The sequence below is a fragment of the Siniperca chuatsi genome, linkage group LG19 (assembly GCF_020085105.1).
Source record: "Siniperca chuatsi isolate FFG_IHB_CAS linkage group LG19, ASM2008510v1, whole genome shotgun sequence".
Taxonomy (NCBI): domain Eukaryota; kingdom Metazoa; phylum Chordata; class Actinopteri; order Centrarchiformes; family Sinipercidae; genus Siniperca; species Siniperca chuatsi.
Window position 1 is genome coordinate 17,158,048 of NC_058060.1, and position 21,841 is coordinate 17,179,888.

At 39.8% G+C, this 21,841-nt stretch overlaps 1 protein-coding gene across 4 annotated transcripts in view; it reads right to left on the bottom strand.

Moving 5' to 3' along the window:
- The window catches only part of dlgap1b (discs, large (Drosophila) homolog-associated protein 1b), a 90,577-nt gene that overhangs the window by 68,413 nt on the left and 323 nt on the right, over positions 1-21,841 (bottom strand). The gene's annotated exons all lie outside the window — the stretch shown is intronic.

Sequence of the window (21,841 nt, forward strand, 5' to 3'; positions counted from 1 at the left end):
AAAGCTCTTACGGTATACCTACAGTTTGTTTGGCTCAAGTACTCTGTAGCATGTAATCACATTTCTCTGAGACTGGCTGCCTGAATACAGCCTAATAAAGCAGTAAATGCCCTAGTGCTACACTCTTATTGTTTCTCATGGATCCATTGGTTGTGGAGTCTATATTTCCCTCATCACACAAAATTAACCTTTATAACCCTTTACAACTTGAACCCTCTGCTACAAGAACAAAATAACAGTGCTGTAAAACTGACACAAGCATTCAGTGTTTATGCTGTTATCATAAATACATCAGCTTTATAAAACACACAGGACTTAAGAGCTGACTTCAACAATATCTTCACGCACTGTCTGGCCGGCTAAGACATAGATTACAATTCATTCGCTTTTGAACAATCGAAAGAGCCATTATTTATGTTTTTTATTGTTTCAGGCTTTGGTTTTGTTTATTGCCAACCCCTTACAACAATGGTCCAAACAACCAACTAAAATGACAAAATTAATAATCTATAATTATCAATTTACTACATTTACTGTATGAATCTTGCAAAGACAGACTGTAGATAACCTGTCTCATTTACCTCTCTAACATTGACATGCATTAAATACTAGATGTGATGTAAGATATGGGGTATCCCATGATGTACAATAACAATATGTTTCAATTGTTTTCAATTAGCCTTTTGGATAATGTTAACTAAGCTGCTATCATGGTTAAAACTGAGCAATGTGTGTGTCTGTTGGGCTTACAGTACACATAAAAAAAGTTTCAACCTAGTTGTAATAAACTGAAATGACTTTTGGCTTTGACAGTCATCGGTTATAAGTCATTGCGTGTTGAGCTGAGCCTAATGGACTCAATCTCAATAATGCTAATTAGAGGAGAGGAGGGGCTGGTTTATTGGAGTATAGACTAACTTTTTGTGGGTGAAAACAGTCCAAATGGTACAAAAAGAAGCCCAAATCATCACAATCACACCCAAAACAATGTTTACCCAGCCAGTTAAATAAAAAGTAGCCCGACTGAGTAGAAAACTGCTCAATCTGGCAACGCTGACCTTGACCTAAAACAAACTTAAGTAAAAATAAAGATTTAATATTTGACCATTTATAAGATGTGTCTTCTACACACATATGCAGGCCTACTTGCTCCAGTAGATTTATTATTCTTTTCCAGTAACTGCAAAGTCCATAATGTTTATGGACTGGTTTAATCTTCTCATAAAGACAATAATAATCAAGTCCATCATTCAGTAGAGTGAAATACATAAAGCTTGTGCAGCATATCTGCCTCTTAGAGAGCAAAGTGAAGTCACTTGCTGAACTGTGTTTGATAGGACGAGATTATTCAGGATGTAGTAATGAGGTGACTTATGAAGACATTACCGAGGCATAGTGCTGTGAATAGTGAGCGAGCTGAGGTGGGGAGGTGTGTTGCAGGTGATAGTCGCATTGATAAACACATACAGGGAGAACAATGATTTGATAGCAGGATATCTGAACATGATCAACAATCCTGCCTGGGAGAAAAAAAGATTTAAAAGTGCACAGCACACCACTATTAGGATCTGTACTCTCACTGGGATAAACTTTTAAACATTATTATGCAACATTGTTTGCATAATTTTGCACTACACAGCACACGTCCTTGTACAGTAGCTCATTTAGCCTCAGGCACCATGTTTGTGCTCCATAATACTCATATAACTCACTTCTTGCGTTTCATTCAACTCACTTGAACCTTAATGTTATTCTGCTCCAATGCACCACTGGACACTCGCCATCCCAGCTGCAACTGTACTGCGTACTGTGCCATACTTGCTTGAATATACATACAGAGTCAGTATAAAGTTTATTGTTTTTTCCACTGTTCCCTTACACTGGATGACAAAGGATGCAATGTATTCTGTTTATGAGAAAAATATTGTTCATTGTATGCAGTTTGTTTGTTTCATTACAGGAATAATTCAACATTTTGGGAAATACGTTTATTTTATTTCTTGCTGAGAATTAGATGAGAAGATTGATACCACAGTCTTTGTGTTAACTTTGGAACTAGTGCTGGGAGGTGATTAGCTTAGCATAGCAGACTGGAGGCAAGGGGAAGAAAAATCTAGCATGGCTCTCTCTAAAGTTAAAAGATATGCCTATACCAGCACCTCTCAAGCTCACCTCTCAATTGTATCATGTTTGTTAAATCCGTACATTCACAGTAATATAAAAATAACAAGTTGTGGTTTTAGGTAGGTTTTGAGAGAGCCAGGCTACCTGTTTTCCCCTTGTCTTAATACTTAGCTAAGCTAATTGTCTCCTGGCTCTAGTTCTACAGTACAGACATAAGAGTGGTATAAATCATCTCATCTAACTCTCATCAAAAAAGCAAATAACCCAAAATGTCAAACTATTATCTTAATAGTGTACTTCCACCAAATTCTAATACTGTAATTCACATACTGCAGGGTTGTGATAATTCTACAGAGACTTCAGAAGACATGGGATGTGCTTGTGTAATTCTAATGTGCCACTCTTGCAGAGCCTCATTACATCACTGCATTGACAGCTCCTCAACATTTCTTGCATCTGACAATTTAACCAGATAAATAAAAGATGTCATCCACACAAACATGAAAGAAAACTATATAAACATTCATTTGCGTGCAGAGGCTAAACACAGACCTGCAGACTAAACACTCACCCCTCCATCTGTCTGACACCAGCTAGCTCTCTGAGGCAATACCATAAGGTGCATATAAAGTAATTAAATCAGTGTGTACACACTGTATGCTATCTCCCATTAACTTTTTACCTAGTGTGTAATTGTTCATAAGAGTCTGTGGCTTATACGTTTAATGCAGCGTGGGATCGCACTTACATAAGAAGAGGGCCCATTGAAAAAAAGCATGACTCATCAGACAGAATGGTGCTTGGGCCTCTTAAAGAGATTGATTCCTGTTTATGAGACCTATATGACATTCACATATTTCTGTGATATGAAGATTACATCTCTATAAAACAATAAGTCAAGTGCACTATATTATATGGGTATTATATGTGAGTGCATCCATGAATGCTAAACAGATGCATATATGATTAGAATCATAAGCACCATAAGTGTGTTAGTGAATACACATGTGCACAGGATGTGACTGCAAGAAAGGATTATAAATATTACATCACACAACATGTTTATTCTATTTTCAGTAGAGTGAACTACCAAATCCATGGCAGCATCTTTCATGTAACTTGTTTGTTTTTTTTTTTATCACGAGCCATGTGTCTCCTCTGTGTCGTCCTATATACTGGCGAAAGGAGCACTCCTTCATCTCTACCTCAGCTAATCTGGAGAGAAGGTAGTCAGGCTATCAGTGGGGAATTTAAGGGGATTACACATGCTGAACAAAATAAGGCTTAGACGGAATACTACACACCCTGGTGCGTGCACACATAAACTTACTGTGTGTGCACAATCGCACACACCTACATGCAATATAACTGTAATAGTGTCAATCTCTGTCATCAGGTGTGATGTCTGATGCTGTCTCTCACCACTGATCTGATTTTGAAAACATTCTGAGGGATGATGGGGAAGTTTTTGCACAATTTGGCCTGATGAACCTGAAATATAAAATCTAAATTTGTAATTCTGATGTCAAACCTTTTATCAAACATAGTGTCTCAGATACCACTGATTGCCTTTAGTAGGGAGATAAGGAGAAGAAGATGACAAGGACCACCAGTTGAATTCAAAACTGGGGACGTTGCATTTGCGTTGTATGTAGAGCTGCAACAACCAGATGAATAATATATTAGTCAATCGAGAAAAAAAAATGTATCTGTATATTTTGATAATCGATTAATTATTCAAGTCAAATATCCAAACTTTCTCTTGTTTAACCTTCTTAAATATGAAACATTTTCACTTTTCCTTGTCTTGAAATTATAGTAAATGTAATATTTTGGGGTTTTGGTCTGTTGGTCAGACAAAACAAGACATTTGATGACATCACCCGGTGTTCTAGGAAATTGTGTTGGGCATTTTCAGTTGTTTTCTGATGTGATATAGACCAAGTGATTAACCGATTCATCAAAAAAAGAATCCACAGATGAATCAATTATGAAAAGAGTTGTTTGTTGCAGCCCTAGGTGTATGCACAAAAGTCTACCTGTGAAATTTTAAAGACTTTAAATATCTCAACATGTTTGACTGCACTTAAATTTTGATGACTCAATGTCCAAGTCTTCCCTGTTCTATCCTCTCTGCACACGTCCAGCTGTGCAATAGGAGTTGAGAGAGTTTAGAGAGTCAAGATGAGTCGAGTGTATGTTATAGTTGGCAGCAAGCACAGTGGTTACATCATTGGCCATCACCTGAGGAGAGTCTGGTGCCGGAAGGCCAACAGCACCACTCTGACAGGCAGGAGTCACTCCTCCCCCTACAAATGCCTTGCGTAATCCTTCAATCTGAATTAAACACAAAACATGCCTGTACGCCGTCGCCTACTCACATGCATCCAGCACCATAAATACACATAAACACACAGCCATGCAAGCATATGTGTACAGGATTACTTTGAACACCGGTTCAATACACATTCATTAATGTACAGAAACACAGAGCCATGCAAACAATTAAACGTGTATTTAAATGCTGACTAAATGAACAAAAACACAAAATGAAACACGTCCTTCAGCAATTCATAATCTCAAACACAAATAAGAAAGTAGACAAATAATGGACCGAACTGTTTTTGTTCACTGAGCCATAAAGGACACAAAAAATAAAGAAACTGCTGAGTAAGATGCAGCATAAGATGGAAGACCTCTTTTACTCCAGATCAAACACAGAAATCATCAGTTACAGTATTTGAGGCAATCCAGCAAAATAAAAGTCTTGGAACTGAAGTTTTCTGAAATAGCCAATCACCTCAGAGCTTGAAGACACCACAGAACAGTATTAATGTTACCTTGAGAGGTAACTAGATGTAGAAACAACAAAGGTTTCGTGGCTCAAACTGTAACACATCTACCATCTTTCCTATCCTCATACACAGCAGTCAGTTAATCATTTTTATTGACGTTTGCTTTGGGTCAATCAGAGGATGTTGACGCATACGGCTACGGTGTGGTCTAGTTTGTAATGGGTCTGTGTATAAATCAATAGACACACACTGATTGTGAGCTATCCTAGTACTCTGGCTGTATTGCTGCAGGCAAAGTTTTCACAGGTGAGGTTAAAAAACATTAGATATGGTTATTTTTTTGTTGAATACAATGATAATGTTGTTAGTATCTTAATAATCAATTAATAATTTTAAGACATCAGTGTTTTCATTTGCTGTGTAAATATTCAACTACTTTATTAAATTTTTGTTTATTGTGAGTATAAAACTATCATTATTAATGTCTGGCAATGAGCAGAAGCTTAATTAGATGTCTAAATGCCTGGTGTAATTTTTACGGGATTTGCTCCAAGAATTTATTGTATGGCTTGCGACCAAATGCAACATGTTTTGCATCAAACTGTGTAGTGATGATGCCTTAAAATTCTCTGGCATTTGGAAACACGAGAGATTCCAAAAGCAATGCCAACGTTTAAAAGGCGAGTACAGTCAAAATTACTGAATGACTGAGTGTAGGCCTGAAGGAAATCTGCCATTTATCACAGCTGGGTGTAAACGCGACAAGTTAATTGCAGCGTTTACCAAACTCAATTGCACATGAACGGTGCTTCAAAATATCATCCGAAATAAGAATGATCTTCCCTTTTCTTATCTTTTCTATGGCACATTTTCCTCACTTTACCTGTTCAGGTCAGCCAAACAGAAATGACTAATGGCTTAATGGTGCACATGGAGTAGAACCACTTTGTTTTAATTTAAGTGACTGCATAAATTACATGGTATAATGACTCACGCTTCAGTACATTTTGTTTGTTGCAACCTTCATATAAAAGCAAATGAGCAAGAGAATTGCGTCTGCAGTGACACCCCTCCCCACTACACAGGAACACACAAACACACGCACACTCCTCTTTTCCCTATACCTCCCCTCCTACACACCAAATCATTATGACAGTGACTGCTCATCCCGCCGGCTGCCTCCTCGTCAACGCTGGCCCAGATTCCATCAGATTATACAAATGACATAATCAAGTGTGTGTGTTTTTGTGCGTGTGCATGCGTGGTTATATTTTGTCAGCACAGTATCTATTGCTCTGTGTAACGTATGTGCATTCGTGTATACTCGTGCATTTCAAAGCTCTCAAAAAAACCCTAATATTATAAAAGCATCATCATATAACAATCAAAAAAAGACTCTTGAACATAACAAAGCTTCAGCATGGTTGAACAGAGAGGGTCTGACTGGGTTTCATCGCACTATACTAATGCAGGCTCGCGTGTCTGTCAACACAAGAAGTACATCTGTTGTTCTGCGGGCCACTGAACTTTAACAGCCATATATGCTTATATGCAAGATTCATCTAGAAGAGAGCATCCAGGCACTTTGACATGCAAAGAATAATCCCACTGTGCAGCAGCAAACAGAGGTATTGTGACTCCGTTTGACTTCAGCTATACTGAGGTACCTCCCTCCTGCTGTGGCTACTTCACATACAAAACAACATTCGAACAGGACTTATTATTACTTTCTAGTGGATCAGATAAGATAACAGTGCCTCGTTTGGATACAGTACGCTGAATCAAGGGCAATTCTGTTTTGCAGCTGCATTATTTTAAAAAACTGCCAAAGGAGAAAAGCTCTTAAAGTTCAATTGAAATCATGTCAATGTGATTTCACAAATTTATTGTTAATATCTGTTATTGAAATATCTATTATTGATATGAAGAAAAAAGGAGATACATCAGAAACCTTTGCCTCAAAGCCTCTGAGTGGGCGGGCTGGTGTAAGTGTTTGATTGACAGCTGAGCCGGTAGGGGCACAATGTAAACAAACTTCTGCTGGTAACTGTAGCTGACAAGACAAGGACAGACAGTGTGTTGTAAACAGTGGTAATGAAGAGTAAGGATCACATAATTTAGCACCTAAGCTGAAAGATCCTGACATTTGCTGTCTTATTGCAAGTTTTTAAGCTAATCAATGTGCAGCAGCTAACTAGCTAATTAGCTTTGCAGCCTGCAAAATTACGTTAGCAGTGGGCTTTTAGGCACTGATGTTTGTTTGGTAGCTCATTCAGCAAGCTATGGTGCAACACAAGATTTCTGTCCATGCGTGTACACATGAATGAGACATTAGCTGGAAAGCTAATATGGGTTGCGCTACAAAGTCTGTGGCACTTTTTGTGTCATGTTGACATCTGCTGTCTGGCTGTATAAAAGAACGATGATGCATTTCTCTATCTATGTAGACAAATAAACAACAGCATTCTTATCTGTATATGCACAGACAGGGAGTGTTGTCATCAAAACAAAAAATATAAGACTGATTTCTCCCTTTAAGGTACAGATTTTTTCTCAAAAGAGAACATGGGAGATGCCATTTACAAAACATATCTGTAACTGTAGCAGAAAAAAAATTCAGCAGGACTTCAACTTTCCTGCTGCTGTGGCTCTGAAAGCTTCTGTAAGTGTCATACAAACACTACGATATGAACCACTCCATAAAATGTATGATAATTATGTCAGATAAAGGTCGTGAGAAAAGTGTTTGTTGGCAACATGGCGTCAAGATCTTTTCTCACTTAGCTTTTTGGAGCCTGAGAAAATGCCCTGGCTTGTCACAGCTATCCAAAGCTATTGGCTAGTGATGACCCTGACTAAGCCATTTTCTGCTGCCTGTGCACTCCCCTCTCGCTCTCTGCCAGAACCGCCAAGGAGATTTGGGTGTCCACACAGATGCCAGTATTTCATGCTTTCGACACGCAGGCTTTCACTGCCTGTCTGCCTGGCAGTGTGGAAAGCATTTGGGGAGAAAAAAAACCCAGGATCCTTTTCTCGACAACTTGCTAATTACGCTACAAAGGCTTGCTTGCTGTCCATAAGGCATTAGATACATCTCATTTCAAAAACGGACAATGGCGTTAATTGATTTGCTTATTGATCTCAAATTGGTGAGTAAAATAGGTGCCTGTTTGCATTTTCCATTTGTTCTTCTGTTTGATGTGGCAAATTCAAAAACAAGACAAGAATTCCTGAGTAAGAGACCAGAACTTTTTAAAGTATAATCCAGGTCAAACCATCTTATGCACACTATAAAGTTCAACGAAATGCCTTTCTGAATGGAGTCAGGGAAGTAAGTGAGATGGAAATGAATATTCAATTACAGTGGGGATGAAACAACTTGAAGTCCCCAGATCCTCTCAGCGTTGTCAGGTGGGTGAGTGGTTTGATCATTAACATCTTAGCTATGCGATGTTGGACAGTACCTACATAGGAGCTGACAGTGAACATCACACCCACTCAACCCAGCATCCTTTTGAACCAAATGTGTTGCACAAAAACTGCCAGCCAAGACACACTAGAGGTTTAAATGAGACAAACATCCCTTCATATCGAGGTTATGGAATGAACATTTCAAACTGATGCTTCAGATAATATCTATATACTACTGGAAATACTGTTATTAATCAAATAAACTAAATGCAGACTCTATTTTGTTTTTGCACAAATAATGGAATAACATGAATCAAACAAAACTTTCATATGTAGGGCTTGTGTCAGTGTTTGCTCCAGATACCTTTCAGTAATGTTATACGGTGTCAAAGCCAGCTACAGAAATAAGCAGATAAAATAACAGGTAATGCTAAATTAAGCTTGGTTCCTTTTCCAGGCTGCGAACTTGTGTTTGCTGAGCTTATCACGGAAACTTGCTCCTCAGATCTGTGCTGCACTGCCACATTCATTAATCTATAAACGTTTGTTCACTTTTGAATCTGTGTGTGTGTGTGTGTGTGTGTGTGTGTGTGTGTGTGTAAGTTTGTGTGGGAACAGATGGAGTGGAGCAATACAGATAAAAGAGCATTGTGAAATGCATGAAGCATGAGACGCTGTCCGTGGTGCTGAAGTCATCCTCCATGCTGCACTAAGTTGCTCTTAGGGACATTCATTCATCTTTCTCTTTCTGTCACACACACACACACACACACACACACACACACACACAATTTCAGCCAAAAACATATTTAGTTCTCCCTAAAAATCTGCTGCCCTGAATTCAATCCAAAACCACTTTTATTATGTATATCTAGATTATCTATACTAAAAATGGCATATCCCTGAAAAAGCTCAGTGAGAACACAGGCGTAAGTGGTGACCTGAAAAAGTGGCGACCAATAGCAGGACGAGAAGCCAGCTAATTTCACGGAAGTCCCATCACTCAGCCCACAGGGCCAGACTGATGCCTGACCTCCAGCTGTCTGTCCATTTTGTGCTCAATTAGCAAAGAACTCTCTCAATTGCACATGTGCAAAGATCTCAGCACTTGTGACCTTTTTCTTCCCCGCTAATTAAATTACTAATAAATCGAGACGCTAAATTTCTCTGTCACAAAAGAGTGGGTGTGGAGGTCAAGAGAGGAGAAGAGCCAGAATGAAAGTGACATCGTTGGAGGAGTCTGCTGATTCATTCCCCTCCTGGTCCCTCTGCAGGTGGGAAATCAGAAGCAGGGCAATATTCACTGTCACTCAGTTGTCAGGACAATTTGAGTTTCACAAGAGGAATAAAAAAAAGCTACTCTAGCAAAAGTGCAGGTTTCACACTTTGAGGTTACAATTATTTTTAATTGGAGAGAAAAGACAGCATGGTGAGCTTTGCCAAGGCCAGTCAGCAAAAACAAAGTGCAAGATGTTTTTTTCTTTTTAAAGAGCAACATTCTAAATCATGTTCAATTTATCTCCATCTGCATCTAGTTTAGATCTCCCCCAATCATCTTTTAACTGTCACTACTTTTTTCTTGAAAAAAAAGCATGAAGTGGATCTGACCAATTTTGTTCTTCCTGTGGGTGTCAAATGACTAACAGTGACCTACTGTGCATGCACACCAAAATGACAGTGACTTACTTAATGTGGACTGTTATGTAGTTTGAGCCATTTTAAAGTCTGTATCAGTTGTTTTTCATTCTGTACAAAAATAAATGGAAGAAAATGGCCTCTTGTGAAACTAGAATAATATGCCCTAATACGTCTGTCTATGCTAGTTGTATGAAAAAAAAAAATTCAATAGAGGTGTAATCTAGATGATTGGCAATAAATAGGTCTCTGTCCGTGACTGTCCATCCATGCAGGTTATTCGATTGAGAAGATTTTTCTCTCTCATCTTCTCTCTCCCTCCCACCTCTTCCATGTCTGCCACCTTGGCATCAGTCGTGTTTTGGCTTTGTACCACAGTTTCAGCCCCTCCCTCCTCTGCCTCCGCTCTCCCCTATTTTCTCTCTCTGCAGCCAACACGCAACTTGGTGATTTATGGCTGAACTTAAAAACACCACATAAGGAGCTGCGTTTATTTTACACCACTTCATGTTTTACGGACTTATGTTTCTGGGTCTCGTGTAAAATCACGAAAACAATGCTGATAACAGTTTGTTAGCTGGCTTCTGTAATCTGTATACGACTTAATTTGACAAATGATTGTCTCTATAAACCAAGAGATAATCCATTAATTAATTCAAACATGACATTTGGTTTAGTTCCATTTGAATTATTGTTTCAGATGAATTATTACTCATACAATGTGACTGATAAGGCAGCCTTGAATCCAGCTATATTTAATGAAGGTAGATGATACAAACTATCACCGATTGTGTAAAATAATGAAAGGATATTTGACATGGATGAAAGTAAATATAACCATTACTTTTACAGTACAAACGATGTACCAAGATGGAAAAAGGGCTACTATTGAATAATCCTACAAACTGTCAACAATATTGAAATCATGTTGCTGTCAAAACTTACCTTCCCCATGAATTAAAACTGCAATGAAACCAAAACTTGTAATATCTTAGAATTTCTTGGCCCTGCTACCATCAGTATACTTTTGAATAGTTGAATACCAGATTTGGTCCTTCTTTCACTTGTTTCTGTGCAAAAACAACCATGAGCACCAGCACAAAGCATTCACTCATTCACACACTGACACACACACACAGTCACCATCTGTCATGCTGTAACCTCCCCAAGCTCGCTTTCCCTTGCCGTCCTGCCGGGACACATGCTCACTAATGATTCCATAACTTTGTTACCACCTCATTATGGCGGTTAGTAAGTGCTATGGCTAGATTTACCACTTTGTAATGGACTAGCAGTGCGGACTCATCTGCTTGACAGCCATATTGATTCACTGCGCCGTGACGAAGAGACCAGTTGAGACTGCGTGGTAGCAATGCTGACCTCCACCTGCACTCAAGCTACTGCCGTCATTATGCCCATCTGCCTCTTCCACTTCTACATCTGCTTATATTGCAGGAACAGTTATGGCTCAACATTTTAGTGAAATATGTTATAACTTAAATAAAACATTTCTCTGGACAATGAAAGGCTGTCATGTACAACTCCACAGCTTTGTGAGTTGAACAGGCTCCAGTCTCCCAGTACACACTGACTGATGTGTTTACACACAAAACTCTATAGTTTCACACCACCTGGGAAAAAAATCATAGCAGAAATATCATAGCAAAGTGACTTGCCAGGGAATAAAAACAAAAGCAAAAGCCAGGATTTGAAGACTGAAATGAGCAGGGAATTTGCGGCAAACTGGCTCCACAGCAGAATACTCTCTGATGATACAGCGTAAGGAGATGATGCCCAAGGTGTCCCGTGCAGCTATTATATAAGGAAAATGTGCATTGTCTTTATACAATTTCAGGAGCTTACTAGAAGACCTGTGAAAGCAGTATGCAATGGCTTCAGAGGAAGAAACGTTCTCCTATTGCCAAGGGGTTTCCTTTGAATGAAGCCAGAAACAATTCAGCGTATGCAGCTATTCTGCATTTATATTTCAGCCTATTGGGAAACCTCTCATCAAGAAGAAAAGAGCCATTATGGAGCTCAGCAAGCTACTCATGCTAGCTGGGGTGAAGCGGTAAGCTACTAGAGGTGGAAAGGCAATCAGATCAGTGAGGGACAGAGTGAGTATGTTTAAATTGGGCAGGAGGTGTTAACTATCATTCAAACTAGCCCAATGACCTTTTGGTTAGGAGATGACCAGTTGGTCTTTGGAGCAGATAATCCCTGGAAAAGCTGGTCTTACTGGCTGAACAATGGTCTCCTCCCCCACATACACAAACAGTCAACACTACTGCTGCACATACAGTAGTATTTGTTTGTTTGTGGTTTTGCCTAAATTAAGTGTTTTTAATATGTCAGTGGGAGTTCATGGCTTTGCATATGTGCTGCACAAAGCAGCCGTAATCATTTACAAAAGGTCAGTACAGAAGCTACATATCATGTAACATGTTAGCGATGATACAGGGACAAATCACAAATTACCACTGCACATTTCATATATTTCATTTCCTCCAAAGGAAGGTATTTATACTAAAGATGACGGTGATATGATACAGTCCTTTTAACATAAACTCTTGTGCTCTGTGTGCTTCTTCTGCACAGCACATTAGCCATCTTCTCCTTGTTCTACCGCTCGCATTGCCTCCTCATTCACTGGCTCTTGTGCCTGATTTAGCCAGTGCCTTGGGCCTGCAGCAACTGGCGGTGGTATAGAGGGCCATGTAAATGTCACCGTCTCAGAGGCTGTGCTCTGCAGAGCGTGAAATGAAATCTGGCAGAGTTTTAGGGGCCTGCCTTTCCTTGCATGGACATTCCACAGTACATGGGCCCTATATAAAACTCCAGCGCATGTTATGATTACATCTGGACCCCCCCACCTCTTTTCTTTATCAATTATTTAAGTGTCAGGTCAAAAGTCTTGCAGTCACTTCCCAACACAATTAATGCTATAAATTCAAAAACAGATTATTATTGCTGTCATGGGGAATTGGATAGCTTTGCTAATCCAAACCAATCCTATGGATCATCCAACCACATGAAGATTACTGCATGTTGTATTCATGTTCTGTATACACATCATAGGACTGGTACACTTCATATATATGTATATCTCACCACTCAAATGTCAATCACATCATTTATGTATTTAAATGAATAATGGCTAATACTCTCTCACAACAGGAGGAGATAGAAGAGCTGCGAGCTCTGTACGCTGGCACAGAAGGACGATGAGTAGTTCAACATTTCACTGCAGGAAAAGTTCCCTGTAGGGTTTCGTCTACTGGGAAGATTGGCAGTACGCTTGAGGGGCTGTCTCTGAATTAAAGTCAAGAACACGAAGGGGCTTTCAGACTGTGCTGACGCCATTTTGGATCCAAAACAACTGTGTCAAACCTCCTTACTCAAGTCAGTTCTGCCTCAGACCATCTCTTGTGGGCTCAAAGTAAGCCCATGTACTGAGCATGTACGGCTTGAGGAGGGATAAAATTCAGCCATTCATTCATCAGAATTCCTGCTCTGACATTCAGGCCACACAGGCCATCCTTCTAACTATTACTTTCTCTGAACTGACAAAGTGCTGTCAGCGTTTAGATGAGCTCAATAAAAAGCCCATAGTACACTCTATTCAAAAGTGATGAGATCAATTAAAGGCTGTCATCACAAAATATCTACCCTTTAAAATGCCCATTGTTGAAATTACCCTCTCTTGCCTATCGCCTCTATTCATCTCTCAGCCAGGCACTTACAGCCTGGCACTTGCGGACATTTACAAATAGGCTCTTCTATTCCATTTAGAGCTGTACCTTGTGCAGCTTATCTTGTGTAACGAGCTCTTAAATAAATCTCCTTTCTTTAAATAAACAGGAGCTGTGCTCCCAAAGGCTTTCCTTGATGTTGGGTCACATGACAGTGAGGACCTCCCATGGAGACTCTGACAGGCACGTGACATACTAATGTCCGTGCTAAAGGGAGAGGCAGTTTTAAAGTATTGAATTCATTTAAGAGAGATCAATAAATATGGAGTTAATGGAATTCTGATGAGTTTCAATAAAACAATATTGTATGCAGATTGCAAAATACACCGTTCCCTAAAACCTTATAAGAAAAGCTGGTGCTGTGGATCAGTAATGTGCGACAGCTTTGCGGAACCACACTTGCCTATGAGCTTTAAAATGGCTGAATGTAACTGTGATCACACGCTCTCTCACTGTGTGACAGTGCCGGCGACTCAGAGAGGAGTCAGTGCTGGGGAGATCTTCGTCATGCCCCTGATTCATCGTCATCCTCCTTCTCCTGTCACAGCCACTGAGAGGCAGCCAGGCCAGCTGCTACAGGGCACGGCAGAAAGCTGTAGCGTGGAGGGATGCTGGCAGGTCAAGAGAAGCCCCCTCACTCCTCCACTAAACCAATCCTCACCAAACTGACACTATGAGCAACAAGCTGCTTCACAATCCAGGGGGAAAATATGATATGAGGAAAACCTTCATGGCAACTGGAGTAAATATTATTAAGTGGGATTTTGTTTAAAGTTATGATCCTTGAAATGAAATCAAACCCCCCTATTTATGGTCTGCATTTTTTCTGCAAAGGCATTCAATGTATTTATATTCTGTATTATTTCTATATAGTATTTTTCATTGTCAGTGAGTCTGCTATTCCCACATGGGTTTGACTATGCATGAGGGATTCACAGGGAACGATGCAGCATGTAATCCAGCATTACTATTTTATTCTAATTTTATCTGATTGATATCAACCTTGCTGTTTATTTTCCAAACACCATTTCAGAGCTTTAATAAGTTATTACGAATGCAAACCCAACATTTCATACTGCTGCTTCACAGTAAAAGCATTCGACTAGGGAAACATGGGGTGGCTTTTATTGCGAAGCAGTCACATGGAACAAAATGTATTTGTCACAGAAGTTAAAAGCTGACCATGACAGTTCATCAAAAATGCAGCTACAAAACAAGACATGGTCATTTTCATAATTTTTTGACAGTGGATCGGTCTTAAATATTGCAGGAATTAATGGGACAAGACGGACCAGCTACAGTACCAGCCACAAATTTTGAAATTTTATCTTAGTAAAGGAGTATAAAGACTCCTCAAAAAGCAAATTTTTCCTTTAAAAAGGTATAGTAGGCTAAAGTAATATTTATATTAATAGTTTTAGCTATATATTATTTTATAATGTTAGTTTTTAATGTTAACTATTCAACAACATGCTTTTCTGCATTCTCTCCTTACATTTCTATACTGCTTGGGATGTCTCTTTCTCTTCCTCGAAATTATTATTCAGTTTCATAAATGCCAAAATGCCTCATACTGAAATAAAATAAAGGGAGTTCTTTTGCATCTGGGTTGCAATTGCAAAATCCCTCATCAGTGTCAGGGAACGGTGAAAATGTCACATTAATTTGTTATTACAGGATGTGGCACCTGTGCTGTATGGAGGTTAAATAGGTTGACATGACACTGATTCATGCCCATTCCTGTTCCTCCGATCATCCCATCTAGGCGGCTAAGGTTTGATGATATCTGTGAAAATATTATCCTGAAAGAAATTATTTATGTAGAATCCTCAGGAATATGACACCTTTTTAAAATGTTCGGCTGATAACAGGAGCTTATTATCCTGTCTAGACAATTGTCAGACTATAAAAGTCATGAGTGCCTTATGTTATAAAATGCTTTCGTCTGGCACTGTTTGGATAAACAAATGGCCAATTATTTGGTCAAACTGGCAAAATATAAGTTTGGTTTCAAATGGGCTCTGTGTACTTTAATTATTATATGGTAAAGAGCACACAAACTACTCAGGATTACCTTGCACTGTTCCATGGATACCATAATCTTTAGTGCCTCCTGCCAAAACAGTAAGATCTTGTCAAAATCTTCTCAAAAGAGGCATCAGCCCCCTCTCTCTCATCACTGTCAGTCTAGTAGACAAGCCATCTAGACTTTCCTAAAGCTTCAGTATGCATGCAAATGAGAGTCTCTGGCTTTGCTGCTTACACATGCTAACAGACTGTGGTACAAAGAATCTACCATCAACTCTTTCCAGTTCTTTGATTAAGCTATAAATGATGTTTGGAATTATAGCAGAACACCCTTTTTAGAAATATTCATGATGTTTGTACAAACATTAGCATATTGCCATTTCTGAGGCATGATTGCTTTATAATGGATATGGGCCTTTCATATATGCTAGAAAAAAGCTATTTGAACAAGAAATATGTCTACTACCCACTGACATGCAGAGCCCTCACAATTGAGGCAATGAGGGGCTTCACTTAGCTGCAAGGAGCTGTTCACACACAAAGAATATTAAATTGTAAGTGAGAAAATTGAACATGTGAACCTTTTATGGAAAATTATTTTAACAGCATGACTGCTATTTGACTTGATTATATTTGATACGGTTAGAAAAAGAAGTGGAAGTGGAACCTCACAACATTGCATATGGCAATGTACCTTATTTTTTTTTGGTTCGTACTGGGTGGATGGTTTAATTCAGCAATTCCTTTGAGTCCTGATCTCAAATACCAAAGATATAAAAATGTGCATTTTCAGTTTTTATAGTCGGTATGATTACAACTAGAGTTATTTAAAGGCATTGGAAAATAGCTTAAAAGGACAGTTCACCCCAAAATCAAAAATACCTTAAAAATACCTTACCTGTAGTGCTGTTTGCCCATCTACATTGTTTTGGTGTGAGTTGCAGAGTTTTGGAGATATCGGCCGTAGAGATGTCTGCCTTTTTTGAATATAATGGGACTATATAGAACTCGGCTTGTGGTGCTCAATGTGGCAAAAAATACATTCTAAAAACTCAGCAGCAATGTCTCTTTCCAAAAATCATGGCCCAGTTACTCAAGATAATCCACAGACCTTGTAGTGAGCAGTTTCATGTAGGAACTATCGGTAGAAAGAAACCAGTTCCTACTTGTTGGAACTTGTTGTACTTGTTGCAAGGTGCAAAGCCTTTTCTTTCAAATAAATTACCAAAAAATACTAGAATGCCAAAGAAAGACAAAGAAATACAAGTGGAGTATTTTGCAAAAAGAATAGACACCAGTCTGTTGCACATATAGTTATCCATCAGACCAGTATCCTACAAACATATAACAACAATGGAGAAAAAAAACAAGATAGATACCAATTTGCCTTGTACAAAATCACTGTATGCTTGTTAATCATACTGTACATTTGGGTTGGCAATGTATGCTACTGACCATCATAGCTAATGCCCTTGTACTGTATGTGCATGCACATTTGGTCAATAAACTTTCTGGATTGTGAAACTTTCTGAAATACTCATGTTACTGTATGTATTAAATAATGTTTTCCATATAATTACAATAGGCTTTACAAGCTATGCTGCACATTGCAATAAACCTGAAATGAAGAAAACATACAGTATGCAGTTTGCACAACAGATAAATGGCTGATCATGCAAGCAGCCGGTAGCAGGTAGACCTTCCCTCAAGTGTAGGTCTACTCTATGTGTATGTGTATATGTAGCCTATGTGCATGTGCATAGCCTACTATAATATATGTGGCTCCATGATGAGAAATAATATCTATACTTATTAGATTGCAAGCAATCCGATATTGAAGCATGAGTCTGTGTATAATCCATTGTGAGCCACTGATTCCATTATTAAACCACAAATCTGCTGCTCACAGACCCATTATTGTTGGTTTCAGTTCTACAGGTGACCATACACACCACCGTACTTCATTAAAACCATCCAGAGAGAGAGTTATCTCTGGGATGACTTTTTCCCAGAGGAGGTATTTGTTTGTCTATATTTCTCTGTTCAGCCCCTCGCCATCAGTGGAGAATATCAAAATACATCGCTATCAATAAGACTGTTTAAACAAGCCAGTCAGCTAGCAGAGTTTGTGTTTAGAATGGTAACAATTGTGGGATGTGTGCACCATCACCCCACACACAAGTTCAGTAACACTTTCAGCATTCAGCAGCTGATTCCAGCACAGGAAGGGATATGCATCTGTACTGAGAGAGAGAGGGAGAGTGTGTACAGGCAGTCCTCCCCAGTGTCTGGCCGAAGGCTTCCCTGGTGGATAATGTTACCCAACAATGGCAGTGGCCTTTCACAGTCTGAGCATGCTCCAATAGCTGGAAGGCATACAAACATGCCTCTCTTCCCCCTTTCCTCGCTCTCCCACCAGAATTGACATTGTCCCCTGGCAAATGCAGGTCTACAGTATGTCTTTATATCTACAAATGAGTGCCCTAGTTTCTGGTGAAAGGCAAATAAAAAGCAGGCTATCACACCAAAGCATTTCAACAGAGCGGGCTGTGGCATGAATGGCATCACACATGGAACGGGACCTAGTGTCACTGATAAAAAGATAAAAAAAGTGAGACCGCCGTGGCTGTTTGCATCTCCTCACTAATGAAAGATGGCCAAGACAGAACGCTTGACAGAACCGTGGAGAGATAATGATGTGATAAGACATACTGTAAGCTACTGTGTTTTTGTAATGTGTGTAGAGAAACACACATTATCAACACAGAGAGAAAGCCTGAGGCATAGACTGTAGTAAGTCCTGCAGGCATGAGCAGGCATGAAGGGAAGCTGTAATGGTAAACAGTCTTCATCAGACATTCAATAGCTGTGACTTAAAAGCTGCTGCACACAGAAATCCCTCCGCAGAATACTGTATATACAGCAAAGTGACCTCATCAGTAAGTGTAATGTACTTTGGCTCATGCTTCAGTTGCAGCACAATACCATGACAATGGGTTTGACATCCAAATGAATTATATTTGTCAATTAAGTAAATCGGACAGCTAAATGAGCATGTTATGGCAAATTCTGGGTGGGGGAAAAAATATAAAAACCAGACGATTTATTACTAAGAATAAATCCTATGGAGCACAAAGTGAATTTTTTCATCCTTAAACTCCTCAAAAGGCAGATAATCTCAGAGGAGCAGGATTAGTAAATTTATTCGAGCGCTGAGTCTATGTTCATTCAGTGTGAGTAACAATCTGCCAGGGTACAGTGAGGCCTGTTTCATAGGCAGTGGCACACACACTCCTCATGAGGGCCTGTAGTCTTCAGTGAATACAGGCTTTATAATAAAGTTCAGCTCTCTCTTAAACCTCACAGTTTGCAGCACAAAAACATAAGGTTCTCCACTGGTTTCCTCAAAGTAGCACACAGCTTGTTTTCCTTGCTTTTTGAAAAGAATTAAAAAAATCAAATAGCTGAAGAAATTAAATTGGCCTGCTGACGGCTCCCATACGACCAATCTCAGCAGCTAAGTGTGCTGGAAAGTGGGCAGGCTGAGATTACAGGACTAGTGCAGGAGTGCTTGAAGAGTCCCCTCAAGCCAAACTAGTAAATCTTATTGGTCCGAGAGAGACGCCTCGGAAACATAAGATGTCCTGTTCTCATAAGTGAACCACTGAAAAGCAACAAGACGTAGTGGGACCGGACGGGGCTCGGCTCAGTAGAACAGTGCAGTGTAATTAAAATTCAACAAAGAAAAGAACACAGTCTGGAACTACAGTACATCAGAGAATACTGCTATGGCTGACTCATCATTGCTGTCATCCACAACCATCATTACGACACGATTGTGACTTCTGACCTTCGCTAATAAAACCTAAGGGGGACAAGTTATGAGTAACAGCTATGTCATCACTGCGCATTGCAAAATATTCTTTGCCGTCATCATCCCTTATTTTTATTGTAAACCCTTGGGGTGCTAGAAAGCAATATTTGTGCCACTACTAGTCTTAGCCTCCTTTTGCCCTTCGGGCTGCTCAGATCTGATGGTCCTTTTATAATTTTATTTTAATTTCAGGGCTCCACGGCTTCAAAGACAAGCTTAAAACAGAACAGCAAACACACAAACAAGGCCATTTGGACTGTGCGATGACACATTTATATCCGGACGGCATTATCTGCATAATTACATGGCAAAGCGAGACTTGCTGGGTATGGAAGAAGTGAAAAATATACAGAGATTTAAAAATATTCAACAGCCCTTATCTCTCCTCGAAAGCATCCTCAATATTCCACAGGCATCTTGTGGAAAGCAAGCGGCTGAGGCAATGTTTACAGGTATTTTGTAGCAGAGCAGATCTCATCATGTTTTAACTAATCTGGCGCTGCTTAGTTCAACAACAGCGCAACACAGACAGGAGCAGGATAAGCCCTCTGCTAATTGACATGGGAATAAAAAGAGGCAGTCACAAAAGAGCCTCAAGTCGGTGGATTCTTATATTCTCATCATCTGTGAGGTGGCAGAGATATATGAAAATGATACAGGAGGAGGCTACCACAGCTGATAACAGTATCTAGACAAAAAGGAGGCTAATGAAGCACAGGCACAAGGTTGAGAGTTCAGCACAGAGTCCATCATTATCTCACAGGCAAAGAGGAAAGGCAGCTAATGATCACTCCGACACTCCATCTCCACATGAAGCCACTGCAGTCAGTCATAGGAGCGGGATGCAGAGTCTCTAATAGGGGGAAGGGGAGCAGATGCTGTGGCCTTGTGTTTAACAAGTAAAGCGTGCAGGTTTATGGTTTGAGGAAGTAACACAGGCACCGAAGGAAGATCAACAGATTGTGGGACTGTTCACTGCTTCTTGGAGATAACAGAATGCGCTTGCAAAAAAATGTCTGCCTTGCAGTGCCTTTCACTTGGAGCAGGCAAGAAAAAGAAGATAAAGGGAAGAGTGGGGGAAATCATTAAATATGATGCTGTAGCACATTACCTCAAATCAGGAGGATCTGATTGAGCTTTCAGTCAATATTCCCATTCCTACATTATTTAAGTGCTTAATTCATTTTGGTAGGTTACTAATGACTTCTTTATACTTGGTTGACTGATCCCTTCCTATTGCCCTTGAATTTTGCTCTACCTCTGCTGGAGTCAGAACAACAATGACCGTTTTTCCAATTGGCTCAATGCCCTTCCACACACACACACACACACACACACACACACACACACAACAATAATTACAGAGTCTATTCTAATAGCATATCATTTCCCATCTACACCAGGAGCCATTAACACAGCTTTATTCTGGTAGACCAACTGGTTGTGCATTTACATCAGACAAGTGATCCATTCATATCACAGCTGGAGTTAGTCTAGAGAGTAATTTACAGATGTAATGTTGTTCGTTTATGCCAACTGATTCGCAGACTACTACTTGTGGCTGGGTTTTAATGACTGGAATCACACACTCAGTCTGGAGCTGTGCTGTCTGTGCAGACCACATGCAACACCAAGCCAATTTCCAAAGAGACTGGGTGAACCAAAGAGCCTGAATGAACCCATAGAGTAGACTGACATGGCTATATGGATAAGGCATGGTGCCCCAGTACCCATCAGTGCAGAGTCTGCAGCGTGCAAGGCTTCAGAGTCTATAATGTGGAAGGAAAGGTGGACAGATTAACACCTCAAAGCCAAAGAGTGATATTATCCGCGTCCCAGAAGTGGCAGCAGTCAGATCTTTTGTGTGCTTCCAGTGTTTTAAAAAAGGACCTATGTTAATCTTACAAAAGGAGCCGATTTCTGCATCTTATCCTTATATTAAAATGCCAAAGATGCAACTGCAGACACGTTGTTCCGTCAAGGCGCAGGGTTAGGGGATTGGATCTTTTACCCTTGCCTCATTATCACTAACCGCAAGTGGTAGGGACGGCTGTCAACGTGCCGGAGGGCGGGATGCTGTCTAACAACTTTGCCAAAACGATTTACCTAATTTCTTTAAGTGTCCGGGTTTATAAGAAAGTTGTAAAAATGTAGGCTTTGTAATCAGTGCAGTCCATCATGTACACTCTGACACGTTCAGGACTGCACATTCAACAAAAGTG